Raw genomic sequence first — 19,828 nt, 5'->3', positions numbered from 1 at the left:
ATCTTGAAAGACACTTCAGAGAAATCTTCTTGACATGGTAAATGCAATTATTTCCTGTTCAATCTGAGGAAAGAGGCTACTGCTGCTTCAATCATTAGTTTAACCAGCAACTATTTTTTGAGCAGTAGACACTGGAAATACAAGACTGGACTTGAGTAAAACAAGGACTGCCCTCAATAAGACAAGAAAGCAACAGGAAGGATGGAAACTGTTAAAGGCTGAACATTTCTGTGACCCCACAATTCATCTGCTCAATCCTAAGGCTCAGTGTGAGTATGTGGAGGCGGGCCTCTGGGAGGTGACTAGGAGGCCATGAGAGTGGAGCTCTCCTGAATGGGATTAGTGCCCTTATGAAACATAAAAGAGGCTCAGGAGAGCTCCTTTGCCACTTGCACACCGTGAAGACACAGCAAAATACGGCCTTCCAGGAAACAGGCCCTCACCACATCAAATCTCTCAGGGTTTAATCTTGGATTTCCTAGTTTCCAGAACTTAAAGAATTAATTTCTGTTGTTTACAAGCCACTCAGTGGGGGTGTTTTAGCAGCCGGAATGGACTAGGACAGAAATGTAAACTGATGCCTGCAAAAGGCGTGAACGTGGTCAATCACAGAGGCGTGTGCACAGTAAGGGGTGAAAGGGAAGGAGGGAAGAGTCGGCTGTAAGAGGAGGACTAAGGACAAATGGCAGAGCAGGTACCATGAGTCTGGAAGGAAGAGTCAGAGCCTGACAGGCAGCGTCTGCAAATACGAGGAGGTTTGTGATGTCACATGGGTGAGACCAGGTGCTTGCACGTGGGGCTCAGGCAGCCAAGAGGCGGAGGGGACCTGCAGCAGACGGATGGGAGGGGCCGCATAAAGCTCTCTGGGGCATCCGCCACCCACCTGAGTCTACCTGAGTCACTGCAGCAGAGGCTCCTCTCCGAACACCTCCTGCTCATTCACAGCAGTGAAGCTGAGGCTTATGCAGAGCTCCTTACCATGACTGTGCTACACTGACAGTGACAGCCTGATGAAGTCCACCCATTCTTAGATTCCCACTGACAAAGGCCTCATCTATCTCCTTCTCCAGACGACAGCGGACTTCAGTTCCAAATGCCCGATGTCTCCTCCAAACTCTGTCACTTCTCTTTAGTTTTTAGACATACTGTTCAACGAAGTTATCAGACTGATATCTGACTAAGTCAGACTCCTTTAGGAGACTTCTAAAGTCACAAATACATTTTAAGATAAACATCACAAATGCGTAATTGTCATGAAAATACGTAAGGACATGCAAGCATCCGTTTGTTCCAGACTAGCATCTAACACCACGACTCTGTTTTTTTCTTTTCCTGCATCCTAAACCCTAACATGAGAGTTCAAAATGTGAACGCTGGCCACTTTGAAGAACGGAAGTACAGGATGTTCCAGGGACCCGGAGATGCAGCACAGAGTAAGCACCACGGTTATCTCTCACTCAGGGCCCCAAGGAGGGGCAGCCAAGCCCAACCCCATGTCCACAGCTTGTGGGCTCCCACCTCAGAATCCACCTCCAAAACCTACCCTCAAAAGCCTTCTCCACAGCCACAACTTTCCTTGTCATACACAAACTCTAGAAAAGCTTAAGTTACTGCAAAAGTAAACAACAGGAATAAAAGGCAGTGTGCAAAGAAGCACTCTGTAATGCTCGACACTGAGATCCAGACAAGTCAGAGAGACCGGCTGCTGACGTGGCCAGAGACGGAGGTGGACTGACTGGGCACTGCCCCGCTCCATGTGGTCTGTAGCCCACAGTGAGGGGAAGAGACTTGGCTTCTGTTTTGAGAGATACACAGCAGGCAGGCAGTTCACTCTCGGGTTACGGCCCCAAGTTACCAGTACTTTCCTCCTCGGAAACGAATCCTGGCTCACTTGGAAAAAAACGCCACCCATTCCAACCACTGAATTTTGTCCAACACGAGCCCAAAGACAACACTTCAAATTTCTCATAATGAGAACACGCATACAGCCTGACAGAGTGCACTACTATGGAAGTCAAAGATCAGACCCGCCCTCTCCATCGTTTTGTGACGCATATTCTACATGTCCATCTCCTTTCTTCTTTCCTTCCAGAAAAAAAAAAAAAGTCGTTTTAAATGTGGTAACAGTCCATCCTTCCTAACAAACTGAATAATGAGCTGATAGTCCCTGTTGGACCTTAAAAAACACCAATGGATTTCTGTCATTTTTACTTTTTAAATCAGGATGCCATATTCATTATATTTGTAGTTGTAATTTGATTAAAATTATTTGTCTTTTTTGAAATTCTGGAGCTAACAAAGCAAATCTTGTAATTGGGCACATTTCTAAAAGCCCCCTAAATACAACACATGGCAAAGACACTTTCAGAACCAAAGAACCTCTGATTTATGTCACTTTATACTTGCATTACAGATTATACCTTCACAACTCCCAGTGAAGGTGATCACTACCTCTTCTTGCTAGATGTTGTGTTAAATCATCTAATAAAAGCACTACAGAGTATATTTTAATTATTTCCATTCTATTTCTCAGAAACTAAGACTTCAAAAAGTCCAGTAACTGTTTATGTTTCACCATTAATTGATAATGGTTTTGAACGTACGGCTGTCTGATTCCAAAATCTATGGGCAGCACCATAACCCCATGCTCATCCAGTGAATAATCATCACTAGTACTGACTGGTTACCACTAAGTGTCACACAACACTCCAAGCACTTCACCGCACAAACTCATGGAATTCACACAACCTTATGAGATAAATGCTTTTACACCCAGACTCATTTTACAGATGAGGGAACTACAGCACAGAGGGGCTAAATGACTTGTCCCACACTGCAAAGCTGGAAAATGATGAAACTGGGTTGCAGCCCCAGGCAATCTAACTCTAGCCTCCAACCATAATTACGATTATGCAACAATATCAGCAAATAAATGTTACGTGTTATTAAGATTTTTGTTTCACTTATATACAAAAATTTGATTTGTGTATTACCATTGCCTTGTCAATGGTAATCATATCTAATTTTTGGAATAGAATTTGCAAACCAGTGTTACTGCATTGGCCTGGTTACAAAATTTTTTAAAAATTTTACTGGAAAAGTCTTTCTGAATATTGCTAAATATATTTGTCAAGACTTTCACTTTCCGTCCTTTATTTTAAACAGGCTAGCTACATTCTGTTGGCTAAAGATAATGGTCGTATGAAGTGTTAAAGAGATTTCAATAAACAAAAAAATGTAATATATTAAACTGAATGAGTAATATCTGATCAAGTTTCTACATTGTTTCTTTAGTATCCTGAAATTAAACTATACATAAAAAGTATCTGGGGTATCTTGTCTGCTCCAAGTATGAAATACCTAAAAATAATCTCTAATAGAGTAAATATTCTGGAGGTCAGATGCAAAAGCATAACTATCACAGTCGGTGGAGGTCTGTGTGTGCAGTGTGTGTGAGCAATGTGTTTTTTCATGTTTCATTCAATCATAACTTCCCCAAATATAATAAAAGATTTGGGTCATGAATTACAATTAAGTATAATCTTATCATGTATCTCTTAGGTGAATAACATACAAAAGATTAAACTCTAATAGTCAATTTAAAAAGAAAATTGCAGTCAGTCACGACTTCTTTTTCCAGCTCCCTACTTGTCATATTTCATTACCTCATTTGTCCTTTAAAGTCATCTTGTGAATTAGGTAAAACAGAAATTCTTCTTCTCATCTGCAGATGATTGAAACTGAGGCCTAGAAATTTAGGGGACTAGTCAGGTCCCTTAATGTTGGAGCTGGAACTAAAATTAAGATCTCTGCCACTGAGTATAATTCCTTTCAATGACACCATAAACATCCCATGTCAATTACCCTAGGATACTCCTGTAGGTGGAAGTGTATCAGATACCCTGCTAGGTAAAACTACAATAAAACTGAACTGTTCCAAAACATGAAACTAAGTCAAAATTTCAGGCTTACATTGCCAGTTTTATATGATGTTAAAGAACCAAAAGACAGTGAATTTTCCAGGGACTTTTCTTATTCTGTTAAAAGAGAGGTACAATTCTATACCTCTAAGTTCTTCCTATACAGACATACATGTATTACCATATTAATATGCACATACATACATAATGGATACATCTAAACCTACTCTTTCATTTTGCAATTGGTTGGTACCCAGACTGGTCTAGCCATATTTTGTAACAGCAACACAAACACGTTTTCATTATAAGTGCATATTCCATGAAATTCTCAACATACAACCACATAAATGATATTGAAGAGAGAACACCTACTAGTGAGGAGCCGTAATGGTGCACGTCATGACGGGAGCGGGCACAGGTCAGCCAGCCCACAGGCCACCGAGCAACTGGTCAGTGCAATGAGTGTCATCAGGTTCAGATCTAAACAGACACAGAGATGACGGTCAGTCAACAAACATCATTTCATAGCATTTGCACGAGAGTATCTTTCCAACCTGCAGCATTACAAAAAAAAAGTCAGAGAACCAATCCAATGGAAACGCTTTTATTTACACACCTCTGTTTTCTATATACTGAGCAGTATAGCCACAGAAACATCTGTGTAGTCAGTAAAGAAGTAATAAATTTAGTGGTTATTGATTATGTAGTCATTAAAAAGTAAAAATGTAGTAGTAAACTGGTATCATGTTACTGGAAGGCTAGTCATTTATCAATAAAAAACTAAAAAAAAAAATTTAACATACTCTGATGTAATTTTTTTGGGGGGGTGCTATGTGCTGAGCATTACAGCATTAAATTTCATTTAGTCTTGACAACAAAACTGTGATGTAGGTAATCTCTCACTTTACAACATTTAAGGCTCAGAGCAGAACTGACCCAGAGTCCTGCTCTACCGTCTGCACACATGGACGTGTGTCCGTGTCAGGTGGGGTGTGCAGAGTGCACACCTCTTCATATGCTTACTTGTGCTCCATGTGACTTGAAACAGGAACAACAGATGTCAAGAGGATTATATAAAGACGTATTTCTGTCTCCCCTGTAGTTCCCTAGAAGACAAGCATGGTATTCTCCTCACCCTTGCTTGTGAATATATAAAGTGAGATCTTGTTTTGGGATACAGTACCTGGCACATACAAATATTTGCTGAGTAAATAAATGAATAAACAGCCAAAACAAAAGTAGGATTGGGCATATACTTTTTGTCTCAATTCACACTTTGTTTTGTCAATCCTTTTATTTACTGGCCAAAGTTATCTTCCTGCTTGCAACACAATCTCAAGAGGAAAAAGTAGAAAGAATAATCTAAAAATCATGTAAATGAAGTTCAAATATATTCAATCAAAGAATTACAAACTGGTCAGTAGTCAGTTTAACTTAGTTCAATTGAAGAGGACCCTGGAGAAGAGCAAAAGGTAAAATAACACATTTTCCAGACAGAGCAGAGATGAATAAAATCCATTTTCACTACTACATCAGATATAAGCTGGCCAACAAAACCTAAACACCTTTCCTAAGGCCAGATCCCCAGGGGGAAGGATCCACCAACAGAGGAGAAAATTGAAATGCAAAGACTCCAGGTAGAAACGGCTCCATCACAAGGAATCAGGAAATGCTGCTCCGGGCTGGGGAGGCTGCAGAGAAGCAGCCAGATGGAGACCCTGATAAGACCCTGGTGTGCCCCAGGGAAGAAAGGGCCTCACACCCTGCCTGGGTGGGGCAGGGGCTGGCAAACTGTGGCCCTCTGCTTGGGCAGCCTGCAAGCTAAGAATGGCTCTTACACTTCTGTTTGTCTGTCTGTTTGTTTTTGACATTTCATCAACTTTAATGCTGTCTCCTTCGGTAATACGAACATGACACTAGGAGAGTTTCCTCCAATCTGCACAATTACTCCCTACTCAGTGAGCTTCTCCCCTGGTTTTTAGACAAGTAGTCTTTGGAATGTCCTGTCACCATCCCAGTTCTGCACTTGGTGGATTTTCCTTTTTCTCACTTGTAGATTCTACCTGAGACTTTGACACTGCATCTTCAGCAGGTGGTGCTGGAGTCACTGGACTTGTCTGTTTCAGGCGGAAGCAGTTGGGTTTATTTATTTATTTCTGTAATGGAGGGACTGAGGGTTGAACCCAGGACCTCATGCATGCTAAGCATGGGCTCTACCACTGAGTGACACTCTCCCTCCTCGGTTTTCACAATTTTAAATCACTGGAAAAAGTCAAAAGAATCATATAAGTGTAAATTACTTAAAGTTCAAATTTCAGAGTCTATAAAGTTTTACTGGAATACAGCCACAGCCATTCATTTCTGGCTGCTGTCCTGCTACAAGCGTAGAGTTGAGAGGTTGTGAAAGAAACAGTATGACTTGCAAAGTCTAAAATATATTTATTATGTGACCCTTTACAGAAATCATTGGCTGATTTCTTGTCTGGAGAACTGTTAGTTCTCAATTTGGAGGGGATGATATTAGAGAGGGGAGTGCTGGAAGCAGGCAGTGGGAATCCACTTCCCCACACAGACCCAGGGACAATGTAATGAGTACAGCAGGGCTTGTTCTGGGGGCAGTGGGACTTTCCCCTGGAGGAAGCACCAGAAGGATTTAGCAACACTCCGCTTGGCACAGGCTGGGCCAGCGAGGATGGACAAAGACAGCTGGCCACCAGGGTAAGTGTCATTTTTCAATATGGCAGGACGAAATCCTCATGAAGGAAATCTCCAGGTCTGATTCCCTCCCCGTATGTGCCTGCCACCAGAATGACAGGTAACTTAGGTGACCAGCTTTCTTGATAAAGACCTGAAAAAGAAGATTATACGAGCAAACAGAGAAACCCCAAGCAGGTTTAAAAGATACTCCTTCTAGCCTATATAAGGGCACCAGTGGGTCAGGCTGCACCTAAGGATGGCTAAACGGGTTACGAAGCAGAAAACAAAGCGCGAAGATTATATAAAAAAGAATCTGCTACATAACACAAGGAAACCATAGATGAAGAGGAAGTATTTGTGCTTGAAAGATACCAAAGAAAGTTAAAGTAAGTTTTATAGAACATCTGCTTTGTGCTTTTGATAAAGTTTGAATAAACACAATAAAATCCCAAAGATTTCTCTTCAGAGAAGTTAATTAAACCCAAATAAATGAAAAGACACTTAAGTGGTTTCCCATTTAGATATGAATTGCATTTTGGTGAAGAGGAGAGGGGTTCTGATCTCAAAGACTGGTTCTGAACATCAGCTGCACCATTTTCTTGCTGTATGACCTTGGGCAAGTTCCTTTATATTCAAAGTCTCATTCCCATCACCTCTTAAATGGGGTTATTCTGAGTGCTGTGGGGCAAAATGTGCATTTTGTCCCTGTCACATGGAAGGTACAGGGCACTTACCAGGTTCCTGTGCTCTGTCAGGTCTGGCCCTGCTCACTCTCTCACTGTCTTGTTCCAACACTAACCGTCCACCACATCACTGCAGCTACAGGACGAGGGTGGCCAGACACACAGGGGCCTTCGGCCCTGTCACACCAGACCCTGTATCTTGCTTTCTCGGAATGCACTGCGTCTTTTAACTTTGGGCCCTTCTCCATGTAACTGCTAAGTTGGCATTCACTTCAAAAATTTTTTTAATTCAGAACTGGATTCTGTAGCCATCTTTAATCCACTAGGCAGAAATATATGCCCATAACATTTTATCCATAAATCTATTTTTATGATTCATACTGTCATTATTTATTTACATATGTCTTTTCCAGGAGACCATATCTTAGTGACATGCATGATATATCAAGATGACCAACTATGGTCTTCTTGGGAAGACACATGTAAACAAGCACACACACTCCACACACACTTCTGCCCTTTCACTGGCCTAGATTTTGACCAAATCTTTTGACGCCTTTTGAATGTCAGAGAGCACCACCCTCGTGTCAGTTGCAACCTGGAGTCAGTGACTTCAGAAATGCTCAGTGTACAACAGGCTCTGTTATTTTTGAATGAATAACTAAAGAACAAAAAAGAAGAATGATGGAAAGATAAACTTGGCGAGAATTTGATATACAAAAAATTAACACTTAGCACACTGTTGGTGATACTGACCACTTAATTACTCTGGCAATCCATTTGGAAATATACACAAAATAGTATCTCTTCATTTTATGCACCTCGTTACATCATCTTTAGAAGTAATTACCAACAACAGTCTTCCCTTCCCCCACATCTTAAACATCTACCGTGTGCCAGACAGTGGTAGGTACAGCCTACAAGCCAGCTATTATTACTCTTATTTTTTTCCAGAGGAGAATACTGAATGGAATTTTTTCTTGACTAACATCATGCAGATAGTAGAGACCCAAGTGTATAAAATTCTAAAGTCTAGGTGTTTCCACATAACAAACTAAGCTTGGTCTCTACTTTGTAAAAAAGATGTTAACAGGACACTTACTGTGTAAAAAGTTGATGAACAGTAGTCATTATTACTATTATTAATATCATAACTGAACAAAAGGGAACCAGTTCAATTCTATGGGATGTTATATTGTTAAATTTGTATTATGCATCATTACTATAGTAAGTATGAACATTATGCTAATACAGGAAAAGGTATACATAAATGCAGAATACAAAATGTTACACATAGGCTCATTAAAATTACAGGCAAATTCATGTAAGGTAGATTAGCAAAACTTAGAAGGTAGTGTGATAAGTATATTAAGACTGTGTGATTGTAGGAAACATACTTGAAATTCATCAATTTATTTGAGAAAGTGCAAATTTCATTGAATTCAAACTTGTTCAAAAAAAACCAGGTAATGTATATACATTTCTAAAAGTAGTGGTAACATCCTAGACCTTTTCCACATTTGAAATCTCATTTTTTCTCTCAGCAAAATAATATATCACTGTTGTTTCAGTAAGAGCTGTTTGTTGGTACATTTATTTATTTTGCTATAGGGAATGGAAACATTCAGAGGCAGATTTAAAAAACAAGAATTATTGAAGTGTCCTTTGAAATGGAGTCATTTAAATCAGCTACTCTACTTAAAATAGATTTAACCTTAATGTTTCCCAATTAGCATAAGCAATCAACATACAATGCTAACACTGATACACAAAGGTTTTATATATATCATACACACATACACATACACACACGAGAGAGAGAGCTACTTTAGCAGAACCTCAAAAATAGTGTCAAAAGTTACTGGCCAACAAAGGGTGAAAATGTTTGACAAGAGCCACGGTTGAGACGCAAAGATGTGTTGATTTGTGTTCTGGCAGCTGTCTGAGAGCAACTCTGCCAGAGGACAGCCAGCTCACAGCTCATCTTAGTTCCAGACTCCTCTGAAGGCAGTTCTAACCAGGTTCACTCACTCACAAGCAACTAATGTTCTTTTATTCTCATGTATTATGACAGAACAAAGGCACAAAAAATTTTTGAAAGAATTCTGCTTGATCAAAAGCATCTTCTTTCAAAGAAGGTGCAGGAAAGTGACCTTGATTGTACAGCTACGAAACCTAGTTATCAGGAGATCCAAAGCATCTCCTTCTGTGGGAATGGGTGGCTTTTCTCCATACAATGGTTACGCCCAGCGTTTCATGCCTGACACATTCACGGTCTGAGTAAACTAATGGTTAGACCCCAGGCAAAAAGTGATATTCTGAATGAAAATACACATTTTAGCTAGGTTTTCCATAACTGGAAGGGTTATTTGAAGAGCATTTTTTCTTTCTTTGCCAAGACTCTAAAGTTATTTTTCACTAGTCTTAACCCTTTTTAGTAACTGTATTTGATAGCCACAGTGGTAAAGTAGGAAATAATAAATCAAAAAGAATCAGTCTTGGTGAAAAAGGATCAGGAAGAAGCAAAGCAGGAGGTATATTTCTAAGCTTGCTTTATGTTGCTATCAGGGAGATTCTACGTGCGTTTATATTTGAACTGAGGCAACTGTCATTTCATGTTTACATTTATTGGCTATTAGAGCTTAAAGAATAGTTGACTGGAGATTAACTGCTATGTTTATTCTTTGTTTGCTCTTATAATGTTCCAATTACTCTTTTCTCTTAATTTTAACTAAGGAAAGTTAAATTAACTAGACATAGTCAGTGGATTTTTTCATATGTAGTTTACAAAACAGACACAGTGGCCTCTAATTCTATTTAAATTTAAAATCTAACGCCAATAGTATCTAATTGGGATGAAACAACATTGGACAAGCTGTGGATAAAGTGCTCTCAAGAGTCAGAGCTGTCTGATGGAGTGGCGTGAGGGAGATGAGCTAATGCAGAGAGAAGGTCTAAAGTTAGGACAAAGCCAACAATGAGAAAGTGGGAAGCAGTTCCTATGGGCATCTCCTGAAAAATAAAAGAGAGGACAAAAAATCTTCAGTCTCTCATCATGCTTTATAATTGCACTGAACATGAGAACTGTGTAAATTACAGTGGAGATACTGGGAAAATCCTCCCCACCCGGCACAAGCCCATTTTAGCCATTACACGCTCCTGCTTTTATCTTCCTGTTTGCTCCTCCTGCTGCTTCTCCCCTGCCTCGCTGCCCTTGCTTCTCCCTGTCCTTTCTTAGCAGGAGTAAAATCATCATCAGTGTTACTCACGTGCCTACCCGTGTGCACAACACTGTGATGAGTGCCTTACGTGCGTATCTGTTTTCTTTTCACAATCTCCCAAAATTGCTATCATCACCTGCATTTTATAAAAGCTGCAATTCTTATCAAAGGAATTTCACAGCCAAATAGCAGTGGGTGAGCAAATGGAGCAATCAAATCTCATTCTATCTCATTCTTTTATTAATAAAAGAAAGATTCCTGGGAGTAAAACTCTGCATAAATACAGAATTTAGTGGAACATCACAGACCCTGAGCATCCAAGGAGTCAGGATGTGAGCTGGGGTGGTGGAATCTGGGAGCCGAATTAAGTCACCCTTCAAAACACAATTCCATATCAGAGAGCTACTGAACTAAACATTCTCAAATGACAGCAGCAGGTAAAGTTAGGGAACAAACAAAATTAATTTCTGAACCTTAATGTTAAACAGACCCATTATTAGTGTCAATGCACCAGGTTAACTTCTGGATGCTAGAAATAAAGAAAGGTAATTGTTACTAGACCAAAAGATACCTAAAGTGGCAGAGTACTAAAGGGGTACTTAACCAAAATGTAACAAAATTAGCAATCTATGACTACCTCAGCCATCTGAAATATGCTAGGGGTACCAGAGATGGAACCCAAGTAAAGCAAACTTAAAAGTCACCCCTAAAACCTAATAAACGAAAGAAAACAAAAGAAAGAAAAGCAAGCTGAATTATTATCTTAAGACCTGACAGGAGCCACTATAGGAATTCTGAAGCTTTCTACCAGAATACATCAACAGAGGCAAGATATGCATTTAGACTGAGATTGAAATGGCTCCCTTACAACTTCCAAGCTGTCTGCTAGAATGCATAATTACTTCCAAGTATTTGAGAAGCCAGGACACTCTTGATTCCAAAACCTGAAAAAGCCTTGGTTTCCTGGAAGCACAGGAGGAAGGACGGCAGCCAAAAGAACACGGAAAATATCAAGGTTGGGGTTTCCTCTTTTCACATTACCAGCCTAGACTTTTAGATGGTTGTCTTCATGAGTGTCTTTAGACACTTTCCTAGTTTTGTCTTGAAGGGAAATGATTTATGACTTGGAAGTCACAGTTACCTCAAGTGGGTATTTTCAAAAAGATGACGGCTTCCTAGTATCTTGCGTATACAGATGCCTCACGTGAGTTTTGGAGTCAAAATATTTACAAATTTAACAAATGCTGTTTCGTCTTCGGAAGTGACAGCACTTCCGTTAATGTCAGAGCAGAGTTGAAGACAAATGCTGCAAGCATTCCTCGGTGCTAATGTTTCAGCTCCTCTTGACTAAGGAAGGAAGACTTCAGTAAACACTTGGGGCGACAGGATACTGCACTCTTAGGGCAGAAAGAGGACAACCTCAGAGCTCAAAACAGCAGCAAGTCTTGCTTTGGTATTCAGTACTTCAGTGCATCACTTCATGCTGCTGTCTCTACGCCAGGCCCCTCTCTGACTTCCCCATTTAAGCAAGGAAAATATCATTTAAAATGCAAATAAAAGAAGGGCCTTTCCATTTACATATTAGAGGAAGTAGGTTTTAGGCTATAAATTGATACCAAGCAGATTATTAAGAAACAAAAAGCGAGCAATGATCCTAAAGCACGGGGCCTCATAAAGGCTTCGGACAGGAAGTCCCCCACCACACATGCACATGCACAAGCACAGATTGCTCTTAAGCTGAGCATTCATACAGTGAGGCCAACCACAAGATTATAGACCTCCTGGCAGTTATCTGCTGAATTCCATTAGCATCCAACATCCTGATGGATATTAGAATACCGGCTGCCAGCCCCACCAGTGACCGCTGGGGCCAGTTAGTGGGATGCACTCTTTACAGAGCTGCCCCTCTCCCTCAGTCACAGCTTGTAAGTATTCATTCTGAAGCTACATTCTGCATCTCAACAGAGACTGTCTGCCACAGAAAAAGAGTGGCTTTAGCCAAGAGAATTCTGGTAACCGAGTCCCCCAGCTCGGAACCAGGAATAAATTATTGAGATAGAATGGTGGGTGACTCAAGCCATGTTGTCCTCTGCACATTTTGGGAATTGGAAAACCAAAGCCAAGGTTAGAATTCAGGTAACGGATCCAATCAAAGCAAACTTAAAACCATGAGGGAAGTCATATAAACCCAACGTTATTCCTGCCTCCTGGGCCTGAAACGCAGAACAAGAGACTTCAGATGCCTGCTGGACTTGGGAACAGCAATGCACAGATGGAACCTAAAGCATGCTTTTTCACACATGCAGCAACTTGTGGCTTGAAAAAGTGTACGTTGTTCACCTGCTCACATTAAGATCCCTCATCTTCCTCAGCCTCACCAGCAATTCCAGGCGAGGCTGCATCTCTCTGGTTCAAGGTCAAGCTGCAAAGGTACCCAAAGGCCCAGATGAAGGCCTCTTTCACAGCCCTGGCTTTTACCCAGGCCTAAACAAGGGTCCTGCCCTCAGCAGTCACTGACTTCCGTGACGCTGATGCCTTGATTCTAGGCAACAAGTCTCAGAAGTATCAACAGCAGGTCCAGGCCAGGAATCTGCTGAGACTGCCAAACAAGAAAACCCATGCAGGTGGGGAGGGTATAGCGCAAGTGGTAGAGCACGTGCTTAATATATATGAGGTCCTGAGTTCAATTCCCAGTACCGCCTCCAAAAATAAACAAACCTAACTACTCCCCCACCAAAATAAAGTAATAATACAAAGATAAATAAGACATAAAACTCTTTTTAAAAATGTAGGGATAGGAAAAAAATCTTCCCAATAGGATAGGTTTCCTAGGCCCAAGCACAAGCCAAGGGCAACATAAGAAGCCTGAAAATTTTGTTGACAAATAGTATGAAAGTGTTCTCACAAGGTAAATGCCATACTCAGTGTGTGAGCCTGGGGTTCTAGAAACACAGGGCTCAAGGAAAAAAAGAAATGAAACGGACTTAAAATACACTAGATACGAAAGAAAGGCCCCTCAAGCAAGACCTGGTGACTGGGGCTCCACCGAAAGCTCTCAACTTGGTAACCCGGCAGCGTCTGACGAACTTCCCACTTTGGAGCGAGGACACAGATGCAAGGAGAGCTTTTCCTCCCAGATACGCTGAATGACATGTAGTGTAGTGCATTTTTTTCTTTCAAGAAACAAATGGGTTAAAATTTGATTTTTTTAAAAACATCCACAGTGCTTTTAGGCCCTATTTACAGTAAGATACCGACTTGCCAACGTAGCCGGCTCCTACACTCACCGTCCGGCTCCACCACGCGCTTCCGCGGTCCTCCTCCGCCCACGCTCCAGGCACGGACCGCGCGCCCAGACTCGAAGCCGCTGGCGGCCTCGGCGCGGGGACGCGGGGGGCCCGCCGGGGGCTCTCACCGGGGCGCGCTCGGCGATTACCGACTCGCACGCAGCCCCCTCCAAGTTTCGCGCGCCCGTCACCCTGACGCTCAGCACGGGCCTGACACCCAGCTTTGCGGATCGTTTCCCCCTGAGATCCCCGGCACTCTTCATCGCTGAAACGTGAGGCGTCGGCCCTCCACGCGGGGACTCGGCGGGCCGCGTCAGCGCCGCGCGGCTGTGCCGGGGCGTCTCCCCAGTGCCGCTGCTCCTCAGCTCGTTCTGGAACCTTCCCCCAGACACCGGTCCCCAGCCTCCGGCTCGCCTGTTTCCTTCGGCTGCCACTACATGGATCTTAAGTGTGTTTATGTTGTTGAGTCTGAAGCTTCCAAACACAGTCGCGTCCCAGCCAGACGCCCGTCAGCAGTCAGCAGCGGGCAGCCACAGCGCCCTCCCCTCTGACGCACGACCCAGAGGAAACGTGCGCACGTCACGGACCCAGGTGAAGTCACTGAGGCGCGTTATTTCAGAGAACTGGGCAGCAGGCGGCGACGACGACAACTCGCCTCAGCTCTGGAGCCTTCCGCCGCTTTCCACAGAGGCCAGCGCCTCCAGACCACTCCCAGCAGCCCCTGCGCAGGCAGACGCGGGCTCGCGCAGGCGCACAGGAGGCCGGCGTGCTGCCCATGCGCACGCGCTGTGCACTCGGCCGGGCAGCGCCCGGATGTTTCGCCTGCGGTCGAGGTGCGGGCAGGCTCCGGAAACGGCGCCCGACGTGACCCGAGGCCGTGAGCCGTGCTCGAGGCCTCCAGGCCCACGAGGTCTACCTGGCGGCTGCAGCCGCACCTGGATGATGTCTTCTTGTGGCTCTTTGGTTTCAAATAGCAGCTCCCCCTCCACAGCCCAAGACCTGGCCAAGATACACGGCATTTTACCGTCACGGCTCTCAGCTCACGTCTCATCCGGAGGAGCCCCCCGCCTTCCCTGCTGGCTCCTGGGCAAGTGGAGGAGCGCGGGAGGGATCCGGCCCGGACGGGGCCCATCCGAGGTCCCCTCCCGTTCCGGGCAGGCCCTGAGTTCCCTGAGCGCCGGGCGTCCTCTTCGTGTGCTGGACCCAGCGAAGTGTGGGTGTGGACTCATCATCTGGCTGGGGGGGGGGGGGGGGCGACACCCAGGTAACTCCACTGTAAAAGTATCTTTTTTCTCATTTGCAGTTCATGTGAATTGTTGTTTTACATTGAAGCATAGCTGATTTAGAATGCTTTGTCGGTTTCAGGTGTATAGCACAGTGATTAAGCTACACACACACACACATACATACACATATTCCTTTTCATATTCGCTTCCATTATAGGTTGCTGTAACATACTGAATATAGTTCCCTGTGCTGTACAGTAGAACCTTGCTGTTTATCTATTTTACGTACAGTACTTTGTATCTGCTAATCTCAAATTCCCAGTTTATCCCTTCCCACCCCTTTCCCCTTTGGTAACCATAGGGTTTGTTTTGTTTTAATTAGAAAACCTATTTCTGCTCCTTCATACATCTCACTGTTCAGGAGACAATCTTACATACATGCATGAAATAATGTGCTGTCACACGCTCTGCTTAAAGGGCACATTTTCTCCCAAGTTTTAATCTGTCTATCCTTCCCTCAACAAATATTTGTTGCTGAATTAATTCCACTACAGAGGTTCTGATAAAAGTAACGATCATTTGGTGAGAGAAAATTGCAAAAGTAGCCAAAGCTGCAAATGCTAATGATTCACCTAAAATGTAAGCTGCCTGAGGGCAGAAAGTCTCCTGCTGGGGCATCTCCAGTATGAGCAAGGCGCCTGAAGGTAGTGGGTATTTTCCCATGGGTGAGTATTCTTATAGACAGAATATCTTACCTCTTTACTCAAGCTCAGCAGCTACTGGCAGGGGTACCACATCCTTCTGTTAATGACAGTCTTACTACAATCACAGATTGTTGTTTTTATTAGTCTCTCTCATTTACTGAGGTTCTCCCATGAACTAGGTAAAATGCTGGTTGTTCCAAATTGGGACTGTATCATTTAATCCTTATTACAACCTTGAAAATATATATTAGCCTCATTTTACAGATTAGGAAGCTGGTGATTCAAACTTAGGCTGAATTTTGCCAAATTGCATTCACTTTCCACCATACAATAATTTCTTTATCTTATGAGAATGTTCCTGAAATCGGAAATAATCCGTGGAGGTGAGAGGTGGCAGCTAATTCTGGCATCATTATGGAGTTATACAATAGTAATCTAGTTAACGTTATTTAAGGTTTTAATCAAGGGGGCATTTTGCAAAAATAAATCTTTTTTTTTCATGTAACTAATAGAGTGAAAATCAGTTAAAAGACATAAATATTATTTTAGCTGAATCTGCTTCAATCCTTTTTGTTCTCATTTCTTTAGAGGTGATTCTGCATAAATTTAGAGAAAAGATTATATTAAACTTCACCAGGCAATCCTTTCTCTTAATTACGTTTTTTTCCCACCAGGATATTCCTGATTACTTCCATACATAACCTCCCAGTTTTCATTACACTTTGATTTTTTTTTCAGGATTTTATTGTTAAACTTTATCAAGTAGAATGGAACTCCTACATATCTTGTAAAAAAATTAATTTTAGAAGCCCGTTCTAGAGACATTCTTTTCTACAAGACAAAATAAACAGTAGACATAAATTCCCTTAGAATTAACCACGTGCATGATACCTTGAAACACTTAATTCATAAAAAAATCTGTTTTAAGTCAAGTCACAGAAAATGCTTCTGACATTTTGACACCCGACATGATCAAACTGCATGATTTATACTTAACTCCTAAACATAATCATCAGCTCTCATTAAACCAATTTTTAAAGTTTCTGATGAGATGTTCTCATGATCCTCTAACATTTTAAAATGTAATTTTCCTGTCCACTTTAAACTTACAGGGATGTATTCAATGATTTAATAAAACTAGGAAAAAACGTAATTTCCCTCATCTAAATTCATCATCTCTATCAAATATGTTGTTATTTCCTTGTGTTTGTTCCCAAAGCTTTTAAAAAATAGTGGCCCGTTACAACAATGAAAAACGCAGTCTTACAGGAGTCCTATTTATTCTTTCATTATCACTATCAAACACATTCACATAGTGAGCCTCGTCAGAGGAAGTCTTACTCCTTCAGGAGTATTCTCAGCAATGGAATGAGAAAAATCTTGATATAACTTGATGAAATGAACACATGAGAAATAACTCAATGTAGAAGTCACACACATAAAAATTTACATACATTTAGTGACAGGGGCTATTGAAGAAAATGAGATGATGTGTATGTCAAACTGAGTTGATCAAGAAAAGCTGCCCACCTTCGATGTCCTTGAACTTGGACTAGAGGAGAGCAGAGAAACACAAGGGCAGCCTGTGCTGTCCCTGGGGGACAGGTTTTTGTTAGTGATGGCAAGTAACTAGTGCCGAGAACGAGACTGCCTGCACTGGAGAAGGAGGGCTGGTAAACTGGAGCAAAGGGGGAGAATGTGCTACTTTACGCTATCTTCAAAATGGCAAAAACAGAAAAGACAAAAAAAAAAAAAAACTCTCAATTTCAGTTGCTATTTTCTATATTTTAAGATAAAAGATGAAGAAAATTAATACATAATTATGTGAGTTTATTTAGAAATATTTATTTTTTGTTTTGGGGGAGGTAATTAGGTTTTTTTATTTAATGGAGGGATTGGGGATTGAACCCAGGACTTTATGCATGCTAGGCACATACTGTACCACTGAGCTCTACCCTGCCCCCTAGAAATAACTTATATACAGAAAAATTCACCCATTTTTAGTAGATGGCTCTTTGAGTTTTCATTAATGTTCACCATAGTGTAACCACGCCCACAATCGAGACAGACATTTCCATCATGTTAGGAAGCTACCTGTGTCCCTTCGTAGTCAGGACCCTTCCACCTCCCCAGTCCTGGCAAGCACTGCTCTGAACTCTGCTCTTGAAGTTTTTCCAGAATGTCTTACAAATTAAAGCCTTTTGTGTCTGGTCTTTTATGGAACATATGCTAATATATGTAAGACTCACAAGAATTTATCTCTAGATTCTGAACTCTGTTCCATTGACCCGTATACCTGTCTTTACACTAGTATCACATTATTTTGATTACTGTAGCTTTACATTTAGTTTTAAAGTCAGGAAGCGTTAAGTCCTCCTACTTTGTTCTTCTTTTTCAAAACTGTGATTATTTTGGGTCCTGTGAATTCCCACATACACTTTTGGATCAGTTTATCAGTTTCTGCAAAAATCCATGTGAAGTACTGATAGAATTTTACTGAAATCTATTGATAAACTCAAAGAATTGCAATCTTAATAAGATTAAGTCTTTCAATCCAAGATCATGGGAATCGCTCCATTTATTTAAATCTTCATGAATTTCTCTCAGCTAACATGTTCCTCCTCTCCAAAAGTTCTCTTCTCTCAGCAGTGTTTTCTGATTTTTGATATACAAGCACTGTACTTCTTTCGGTAAGTGTATTCCTACATATTATTTTTTTGTGAATGAAGTTCTGTTTATTTCATTTTCAGAAAGTTCAGCGGTAGTATATAGATACGCAACTGTGCATATTGATCTTACATTCTCTGGTTTTGCAATATATAATATTATTAGAACTTTTATTAGTTCTAATAATACTTCTATGGCTTGCTTAAGATTTTCTACATACAAGATCATGTCTACTGCCAGTAAACACAATTTACTTGTCTTCTAATCCAGATACCTTAAAATTATGTATCTCTATATTTATATTTAATTTTGGCCTTATTGCAGTGGCCAGAATATCCTGTACAATGCTGAGTATTAAAATTGAACATCCTGTCTTGTTTAGGATCATCAGAAGAAAAGATTCAGTCTCTCATTCTCCAGTACAATGTCATCTGTAGGTTTTGTTGTCGATGTCCTTTAACAGACTGAGAAAGTTCCCTTCTATTTCTAGTTTGCTGAAAGTTTTGTTTTTGTTTTTGTTTTTAAGTCAGGAATGTATGTTGGATTTTGTCAGATGCTTTTTTTGCATCTACTAAGACTTGATCATGTGTTTTTCCCTTATTCTATTCATTTTGCACATTTTGTTAATTGATTTTTCAGACATTAAACCAATTTTGCAGTCAAACAACTTACACTTAGTTAATATATACACATTGGCCAATTTATACATCGATTTGGTTGTTTTGTTGGTGGTTTTTCACCTGCTTTTATAAGGGAGATTGGTCTGTAGTTTTCTTAACTATGTCTTGTCTGGCTTTGGCATCAGGGTAATAGTGGCCTCATAAAATTAGGTGCAAAGGGTCCCCTCCTCTAAGTCTTGAAGAGTCTGTGAAGGATTGGTATTATTTCTACTTTAAATATCTGTCAATTCACCAATGAAGTCACGTCAGCCTGGGCTTTCCTTTATGGGAAAGATTTATGGGAAGATTTTAAACTGCTAATTCAATTTCATTACTTACCAGCCATTCAGATTTTCTATATTTTTATTCAGTTATGAATTTGAATCTTTCTAGGTATTTTTCCATTTCATTTAAATTGTCTATTGTTGGCAGAAAGTAGTTCAAAGTATTTTGTTACAATCCCTATAATTTCTGTAGGATTTGGTACTGACATTCCCCTTTTGTTCTGGATTTTGACAATCTGTGTTTCTCTTTTTTTCTTGGTCAGTTTAGCTAAAGTTTTGTCCACAGGATTGATATTTTCAAAGAACCAATTTTTGGTTTTATTTATTTTCTTTATTGTTTTTACTGGTTTTCTCTACTGTTTTTCTGTTTTCTACTACATTGACTTCCACTACAGTCTTTATTATTTTCTTCCATATTTTCATTTTAGTTTGCTCTTCATCTAGTGTCTTATGATGAAACAAGATTCTTGAGTGGTGTCC

The 19,828-nt window shown here is 41.1% G+C and overlaps 1 protein-coding gene across 8 annotated transcripts in view; it reads right to left on the bottom strand.

Moving 5' to 3' along the window:
* Positions 1-19,828, bottom strand: part of CHRM3 (cholinergic receptor muscarinic 3) — a 469,951-nt gene that overhangs the window by 338,298 nt on the left and 111,825 nt on the right. For 7 of the 8 annotated variants that reach the window (XR_012509987.1, XM_074373285.1, XM_074373286.1 and 4 more), the window contains exon 2: positions 4,293-4,400. The gene's annotated coding sequence lies outside the window, so the exon portion shown is untranslated. Of the gene's footprint in view, positions 1-4,292; positions 4,401-13,808; positions 13,964-19,828 lie in introns of those variants that run through there. The other variant, XM_074373288.1, reaches the window with a different exon arrangement.

This window comes from Camelus bactrianus, chromosome 11 (assembly GCF_048773025.1).
Source record: "Camelus bactrianus isolate YW-2024 breed Bactrian camel chromosome 11, ASM4877302v1, whole genome shotgun sequence".
Classification (NCBI taxonomy): domain Eukaryota; kingdom Metazoa; phylum Chordata; class Mammalia; order Artiodactyla; family Camelidae; genus Camelus; species Camelus bactrianus.
This window is presented reverse-complemented; position numbering and strand designations above follow the sequence as displayed.